Raw genomic sequence first — 9,445 nt, forward strand, 5'->3', positions numbered from 1 at the left:
GTACGAAGTAAGAAAAAAATCGATGTAATACTCCAGAATAGAATTTAATTGCTAAAAACACAATTTCAGCACGAAGAAAAAATAATGCAATATAACACTCCAGAATAGAATATAGTTGCTATAAAAACAATTTCAGCACGACGTTAGAGAAATCCAAAATGACACCCCAGATATGATTGTTATAACCATGAACACAAATTCAGTACTAAGTGAAAAATAACGAAATAACATTCCGGATTTAAATTTTATTGCTAGATAAACAATTAAAGTAGGAAGTACATAAAATACGAAATGACAAAAAAGCACTGGATTTTATTCCTAGAAAAACGATTTGAGTATGTATTTAGAAAACCGCTAACTGATCATCCAGAATTTAATTTTACTGCTTTGAATACATTTTAGTACGAAGAAGGATGCACGGAAAAGGACAATCCATAAGTAAATTATATTGCTATAAACACGTATATCAGCACGAATTAAGACAAATGCGAAATGAAAATATAGAATTGAATTTTATGGCTATATACAGAATTTGGTACGAAGTAATAAAAATGAGATTTAACACTCCAGAATAGAATATAATTGCTATAAACACAATTTCAGCACGGCGTAAGGAAAGACTTAAGAAAAATCCAAAATGACACAAAAATATTTTTTATTACTATAAACACAAATTCAGTACGAAGTGAGAAAAAAGAGATATAACACTCCAGAATAGAATTTAATTGGTATAAACACAATTTGAGCACGACGTAAGAAAAATCCAAAATGACACTCCAGAAGTAAATGATATTGCTATAAACACATATATCAGTACGAATTAGGACAAATAGGAAATGAAAATATAGAATTGAATGATATTGCAATAAGCACAATTTCAGTACGAACTAAAAAAAAATCCGATATAGCACTCCATAAAAGAATTTAATTTCTATTAAAACAATTTCAGCACGACGAAAACAAATCCAAAATTTCTATACACACAATTTTTGCACGACGTAAAAAAAATCCAAAATGACACCCCAGAAATGATTGTTACTGCTATAAACACATGTTCAGTACGAAGTAAGAAAAATGCTATATGATCAACCGAAATTTAATTTTACTGCTTTAAATGCATTTTAGTACGAAGAAGGATGCACGGAAAAAGATTCAACAGAAGTTAATTATATTGATATAAACACGTATGTCAGCACGAATTAAGACAAATGCGAAATGAAAATATAGAATTGAATTGTATTGCAATAAGCAAAATTTCAGTACGAACTAAGATAAATGCTGTATAACACTCCAGAATAGAATTTAATTGCTATAAACACAATTTCAGCACGACATAAAATTAATCCAAAATGACACCACAGAAATGATTGTTAATTCTATAAACACAATTTCAGTACTATGTGATAAAAAAGCGAAAAAATATTACAGAATTGAATTTTATTGCTATAAAGGCAATTTTAGGACGAGGTACGAAATACGCAAAATAAGAATACAAAATGAATTTTGTCCATATAAACACATTTTTAGTAGGACATAAGAAAAATCCAAATCCAAAAATCCAAAGTGATACTCCAAAATTGAATTTTATTACCATAGACACATTTTCAGTGTAAGTGAGAAAAAAGCGATATAACACTCCAGATAAAAATGTAATTGCTATGAACACAATTTTAGCACGACATAAGAAAAATACAAAATGACACCCTAAAAATGATTGTTATTGCTATTAACCCAAATTCAGTTCGAAGTAAGGAAATTGCTAAATGATCATCCAGAATTTAATTTTACTGCTTTGAAAACATTTTAGAACGAAGAAGGATGCACGGAAAAGGGCACTCCATAAGTTTATTATATTGCAACAAACACGTATATCAGCACGAATTAAGACAAATGCGAAATAACACTCAAGAATTGAACTTTATTGCTATAAAAATAATTAAATTACGAAGAACGAAAAATCAGAAATGAAAACAAAGCACTGAATTTCATTGCTCGAAAAACGAATTGAGTATGAACTGAGAAAAATGCTAACTGAACATCCAGAATTTAATTTTACTGCTTTGAATACATTTTAGTACGAAGAAGGATGCACGGAATAGGACAATCCATAAGTAAATTATATTGCTATAAACACGTATATCAGCACGAATTAAGACAAATGCGAAATGAAAATATAGAATTGAATTTTATGGCTATATACACAATTTCAGTACGAAGTAAAATACGATATAATACTCCAGAATAGAATAAAATTGTGAAGTGAGAAAAAAGCAAAATAACATACTAGAATTGAATTTAATTGCTATAAGCTCAATTCAAGGACGCGGTGCGAAATTCGCAAAATAAGAATACAAAATGATTTTTGTTGGTATAAACAAATATTCAGTGCGACTTAAGAAAAATCCAAAATGACATTCTTAATTGAATTTTATTACTATAAACACAATTTCCGTACGAAGTGAGAAAAAAGCAAAATAACATACCAGAGTTGAATTTTATTGCTATAAACTCAATTTCAGGACTAGGTACCCAACACGCAAATTAAGAATACAGAATGAATTGTTATTTGCATAAGCACATTTTCAGTACGACTTAAGAAATATCCAAAATGATTTCCCAAAATTGAATTTTAATAAAATAAACTCAATTTCAGTACGAAGTGAGAAAAAAGCGAAATAACAATCCAGAATTGAATTTTATTGCTATAAAATCAAATTAAGTAAGAAAGTACGAAGTAAGAAAAATGCGATAAAACACTCCAGAAAAGAATATAATTGCTATAAACACAATTTCAGCACGACGTAAAAAAAATCCAAATGATACCCCAGAAATGATTGTTATTACTATAAACAAAAATTCAGTACGAAGTGAGGAAAAAGCAGAGTAACATACCAGAATTGAATTTTAATTCTATAAACTTAATTTAAGGACCAGGTACCCATAGACGCAAAATAAGAATACAGAATGAATTTTATTGGTATAAACCGATTTTCAGTACGACTTAAGAAAAATCCAAAATGACATTGTTAATTGAATTTTATTACTATAAACACAATTTCCGTGCGAAGTGAGGAAAAAGGCGATATAACACTCGAGAATAAAATTTAATTTCTATACACACAATTTCAGCACGACGTAGGAAAAATCCAAAATGACACCCAAGAAATGATTGTTACTGCTATAACACATATTCAGTACGAAGTAAGAAAAATGCTAAATGATCAACCAGAATTTAATTTTGCTGCTTTAAATGCATTTTAGTACGAAGAAAGATGCACGGAAAATGACACACCAGAAGTTAATTATATTGCTATAAACACGTATATCAGCACGAATTAAGACAAATGGGAAATTAAAATATAGAATTGAATTTTATGGCTATATACACAATTTCAGTACGAAGTAAGAAAATTGCGATATAACACTCTAAAATAGAATTTAATTGTATTAAACAAATTTTCAGTACGACGTAAGATAAATCCAAAATTACATTCCAAAACTGAATTTTATTGGTATAAACACAATTTTAATTCGAAGTGAGAAAAAAGCGAAATAACACTCCAGATTTGAATTTTTTTGCTATAAAAACAATTTAAGTAAGAAATACGAAAAATCCGAAATGACAACACAGCGATTTGCGAAATTAAAATATGGAATTGAATTTTATTGCTATAAGCACAATTTCAGTACGAACTAAGAAAAATGCGATATTAAACTCCAAAATAGAATTTAATTACTATAAACACAATTTCAGCACGACGTAAGAAAAATGTGATATAACATTCTAGAATACAATTTTTTGCTATAAACACATTTTCAGAAAGACGTAAGGAAAATCCAAAATTACATTCCAAAATGGAATTTTATTAGTATAGAAACAATTTAAGTAGGAAGTAAGAAAAAAGCGAAATAACACTCCAGAATATAATTAAATTGCTTATAATTAGTATTAAAACAATTTCAGTACGAAGTAAGAAAAATGCGATACAACATTCCAGAATAGAATTAATTGCTTTAATATATTTTCAATACGAATCGAGAAAAATGCAAAATGCCATTCCGAATTTGAATTTAATTGGTATAATCAGAATTTCAATACGAAGTGAGAAAAAAGCGAAATAACACTCCAGAATTGAATTTTATTGCTTTAAAAACAATTGAAGTGCGAAAAATTTGAAGTGACAATAAAGCACTGAATTTTATTGCTAGAAACACGATTTGAGTATGAAGCAAGAAAAATGCTAAATGATCTTCGAGAATTTAATTTTACTGCTTTGAACAAATTTTAGTACGAAGAAGGATGCATGGAAAAGGACACTCCAGAAGTAAATTATATTGCTATAAACACGAATATCAGCACTAAATATGACAAATGCGAAATGTCACTATAGAATTGAATTTAATGCTATAAATACGATTTTAGTACCAAGTAAGAAAAATGCCAAATGAAAATCCAGAATTGAGTTTTAATTCTAGAAACACGAAGTTAGTACGACGTAATAAAAATGGGAAATGACGCACTAGAATTGAATTTTAATGTTAAAAACACGATTTCAGTAGGAATTAAGAAAAATATGAACCGGCACTCTAGGATTTAATTTTATTGCTATAAACACGATATCAGTACGAAGTAGAAAAATGCAAAGCGATAATCCAAAATTTTTTCACTATAAACAGTATTTCCGTTCGCAGTAAGAAATGTACGAAATGACACTGCAGAAATTATAATTTTGGCTTTAGACTCGATTTTAGAATAAAGATTAAAAATTGGAAATGACTCTCCAGAATTGAATTTAATAGCTATAAAGACGATTTCGGTAAGAAGTAAGAAAAATGCTAAATCGCTGTCCAGAATCGAATTTTATTGCTAAAAACACGATGTAAGTCCGATGTAAAAAAAGTGAAATGACGCACTAGAAATGAATCGTATGAACATGAATTCACTACGAAGTAAGAATAATGCGAAATGACTTTTCAGAATTGAATTAATTGCGTTAAACACTATTTCAGTACGAAGTAAAAAAAAATGCGAAATGACGCTCCAGAATTGAAATGTATTGATAAAAACACGATTTCATTAAGAAATAAGAAAAATGCAAAAAGAAAATCCAGAATTGCATATTCTTACTATAAACAAAATTCAGTGCAAAGTAAGAAAAATGCGAAATTACACTCGAGAAATGTATTTTATTGCTATAAACACGATTTCAGTGCGAAATAAGAGAAATGCGAAACGACACTCCAGAAATGAATGTTATTGTTATAACCAAGATTTGAGTGCGACGTAACGAAAATGCGAAATGACGCACTAGAATTGAATTTCATTGCTATATACACGATTTCATTACGAAGAAAGAAACATGCGAAACGACACCTCAGAAATGAATTATAGGTATTGCTATAATCACGATTTCAGTACGAAGTAAGAAAAATGCGAAATGACACTAAAGAATTGAATTTATTTCTATAAACAAGATTTCATTGCGAAATAATAAAAACGCCAAAAGACACGCCAGAAATTAATTTTATTGCTATTAACACTACATCAGTACGAAGTCAGAAAAAAGCGAAATGCCGAACTAGAATTGAATTTTATTTTTATAAACATCGCGATATCTGTACGAAGTAAGAAAATGCGAAATGACACTCAAGAAATGAATTTATTTTAGCTAAAAACACTATTTCAGTACGTAGAAAGAATCATGCGAAGTGACACTCCAGAAATGATTTTTATAGCTATAAATACGATTTTATTACGAGGTAATGAAAATGCGAAATGACGCACTAGAGTTGAATTTTATTGCTATATACACGATTTCAGTACGAAGTAAGAAAAATGCGAACCTACACACTAAAATTGAATTTTATTGCTATAAACACGATTTCCGTACCATGTAAGAAAAATGCGAAATGACAATCCACAATTGAATTTTATTGCTATAAACACGATTTTAGTACGACGAACATTTGAAGTTTGTGGTGAATTTTTACTATTTTTTGTGAAGCGTGTTTTTTTAAACTTTTTTAATTTTTACTAATGTCTTATCTTGAAAGTTTTTTTTTTCGAGTATGGGAGGGAGTCATTACATGAACGTGGAACTAATGTATCCGCGTATTTGTGATTATCTCTTCGACCAATGGTGAATAAGCAAAGCTAGTTTTTGTCCTCTTTCGAGACTTTTCTGCGAATATCATCGATCCTCAAATATATTTGGAGTCAATCTTGGTTCCTAATCGAATTACGGGTTAAACATGCGTTTTGGAAGCGGGCTGGTATTTTGCAAACTTGCACAATTTTTATATTGAATTTTTCAAGCGAATGCTCTCGGAGCCCATTAGCCCCTCAAAAACCCTCAGAGCTGAGCGTTAGGTTCTGCTTCTTTTTGGAAAAAAGGAAAACCTAGCCTTGCGAAACTTAATGCTTCGTCACACACATCCAAATTATCTCAGGTTTCTTCCTCGTTTACTTCGTGACGACCAGTTCAACAAGTAGTCACCTAGCAACAGCTTGAGCTTCGAAACTCTTATGAGCTTATAGCCACAGTAAAATTGCCCGCTTACAAGGTCAAGATCCGTCATGCAACCGAGTGCAGGATAAAGTATTAATGGAATTTTTCGTTGAAAGAGTGCAATGTGCGAATGCAGGTGATAGAAAATAAATTGAATAAAATTAGCTTAGATAAAAGACTGAAGTTTTACTTTCCATGAGGCCTACACTAATTTATTTTCGCAGATAATCACAATTGTTTCTATAGTTGGATGTTAATTTAGCGTGAAACTGATCTCTATCACCGATAAGTGGTAAAAAGCAGGTATATATTCTCCTAAAGTTTGGAACAATGTTCATCTTTTCTATAATCTATTTTTCATATAATTGTACAAAAATGAACACTCTTCGTAATCCCTATCTTCAACAATAAAACAGAAGTTTTGCGAAATGAATGGCAATGGTTTTCCAATAATAGTTTAATAATGGTTTTCCTGTAGTAATTGATGTAAAGATAATAGTACTGGTGCTGACAAAAAGGCGACTGCTCCAACTACGCAGTTTTGAGAAGGAATATTCGAAGAGAAGCAAGTGTTCCCTGAGTCACGAAACCGCTTTTCGTCTCAACTTAAGACGTAATTTCGTCTCGGGCCCCTAATCGAATAAACGACGCTTCTGAAAAGCCCATTATTTCTATACTTCCGTTTTGAAATCACCCCTCTGCTTTTTTGCCGAAATAATTCTTCGGAAAAGCAACATTGGTGAACAAAAACAAATATAGTTGACGTAGCAGTGCCTTTGAATCACAAGGCTGAGTACTGGGAAAGAGAGAAAATCCAAAATTATCAAAATTTTGCCGGTGAAAGAAAAAATATTTGGAAATTGATAGTAGACAGTAATCACCCATTAATAATCTCTGGCTATGGCGTGTAACCAAAAGGTTCAGGAAATAATTTTAAAAACTGGGAATACAAAAACGCGTGACTAACCATGGATACTTTAATATCTTATCTGTCCACGAATCTGATATCTTGATACTTAAGATATCAGATTCGTGGACCAGGTATGATCGGACAATATGATGGGATGGATTCTCTTTAATTTACCTTTAGGATTGGTGAATATTTCGAGTTGGTATAAACCGAATTAGAGAGTGCAAAAAGTAAAAAATAATGACAACAAATACGCCTTGTTATGTGGTTAATGTTGCAGTACCATTCCTTGCCGAAAAAAAATTAAAAAAGTACCAAGAATTGGGAGAAGATAGAAAAATAATATGGATTATGTAACAGGTTTTTACAGCACCTAATCTTGCTGTAAAATCTTATATGCTTTGCTGCTGGTATCGTCCCAAAACAAATGCAAAATACGTTACAAACGATATTCAGGACCGTATATGTTCAAAAGAATTCTTCAAGAAAAAAGAAAACGTTTTTTTAGTAAAATTTCCCCAGGAATATGACCTTCAAATACGACTGAATACTGGCAGCTTCTAGTTCTATACTGTACTTATGTACTTTTTCTATACAGTATTATTTTGTAGACTGTTGATAGAGATTAGTATATAAACTTTGTGGAAAAATTAGTTCTTTAATAATATTAAGTCTATATAAGAAATAAATGGATAGTAATTATTTCAGTTTTCACTTCTGTCGGCCAGTCACATGCAAAGTTGAAAAAAGTTTTATTTAAACTGATTATACACAAATACAAGACAATGCCATCTTATGATGTTCAAAAGTTACAATTGTGGTTCTGCAATGTTCGGCAATGCGGTGCGCCCCCTGCACCCCTCATACGTATCCGCCACTGATCTGTCAACGTCCAAACCTCGCTCCCATAGTGACACATGCTGCCTAAGAATATTAGTGACGCTTCGGGATGTTAGGTTAAAGAACGCTTGACCCTTTCAAAGTCAAAGACAAAATGGCTTTTCCTAGAATCGGATTGTGTTCGTGAGGTGCGAAATATATAACACTGGTAGGTTGGGAATGTGAGTTTGAAAAAAATTGTGCGTGACACTCTGGTTCTTAAACATTCCTCAAGTGGGAATGGCCTCTCCTTAGAGATTAAGAGTGACTGTGTTCAGTAATCGAGACAGGTTGTAATGATCGATTGTTACGATCGGTATTAATCGACCGGGACAATCTCCTTGAGTCTAGTTGTTTTTAATCCCCTTCAATTCCTCCTGATGAAGACCTTCGTTATCATGAAAGTAGCAAACATCAAGGAGTTTTTCTTCTTGATATGAATTTATCAACAGTTGCATTATTAAATATGATTTTATGCTTTCCCGGCGAATAATGTGGGTAGACTTTTCTCGGGATTCCCTCCGGGTTAATGTTTTTATAACGGCCAACGTTTCAAGTACCGTCTCGGCACTCATCATCAGGGCTGAATATTGATTTGTTTAATGTTTGATACTTATTGGTTGTTTGATTGATTTAATTTAACCAGACATTAAATAAATCAATATTCAGCCCTGATGATGAGTGCCGAGACGGTACTTGAAACGTTGGCCGTTATAAAAACATTAACCCGGTGGGAATCCCGAGAAAAGTTTACCCACAGTTGCATTATTCCCACCCTACATTTGCTCGGCCTGAATGAGCAGCGGAGGATATCATTTGGTGTTTCATTTCGAAAAATTTATTAATTATAAATGCGCATGGCGTCTCTTTTATTCAATAAATGTTAAAACGTACGTGACTCTGCATTGCGTTTATATCCATAGGAATAATTGAAAAAAATAAAAATATTCTGTTTGAAATCCCCTCCCCCGAAAAAAATGCCAATGCATGAATTTTGATTTTTTTTCGTCATTACTGTGCATCTCTGAAAATGGAAGTTATAGAAATGAATACCTCCAAAAAAATTAGTGACGCTTTAGGATGTGCGGTTAAATAACGCTTGACTTTTTAAAATTGGAAGACAAAATGATTTTCCCAGAATCGAATT

This window comes from Ischnura elegans, chromosome 11 (genome assembly GCF_921293095.1).
Source record: "Ischnura elegans chromosome 11, ioIscEleg1.1, whole genome shotgun sequence".
Classification (NCBI taxonomy): Eukaryota; Metazoa; Arthropoda; class Insecta; order Odonata; family Coenagrionidae; genus Ischnura; species Ischnura elegans.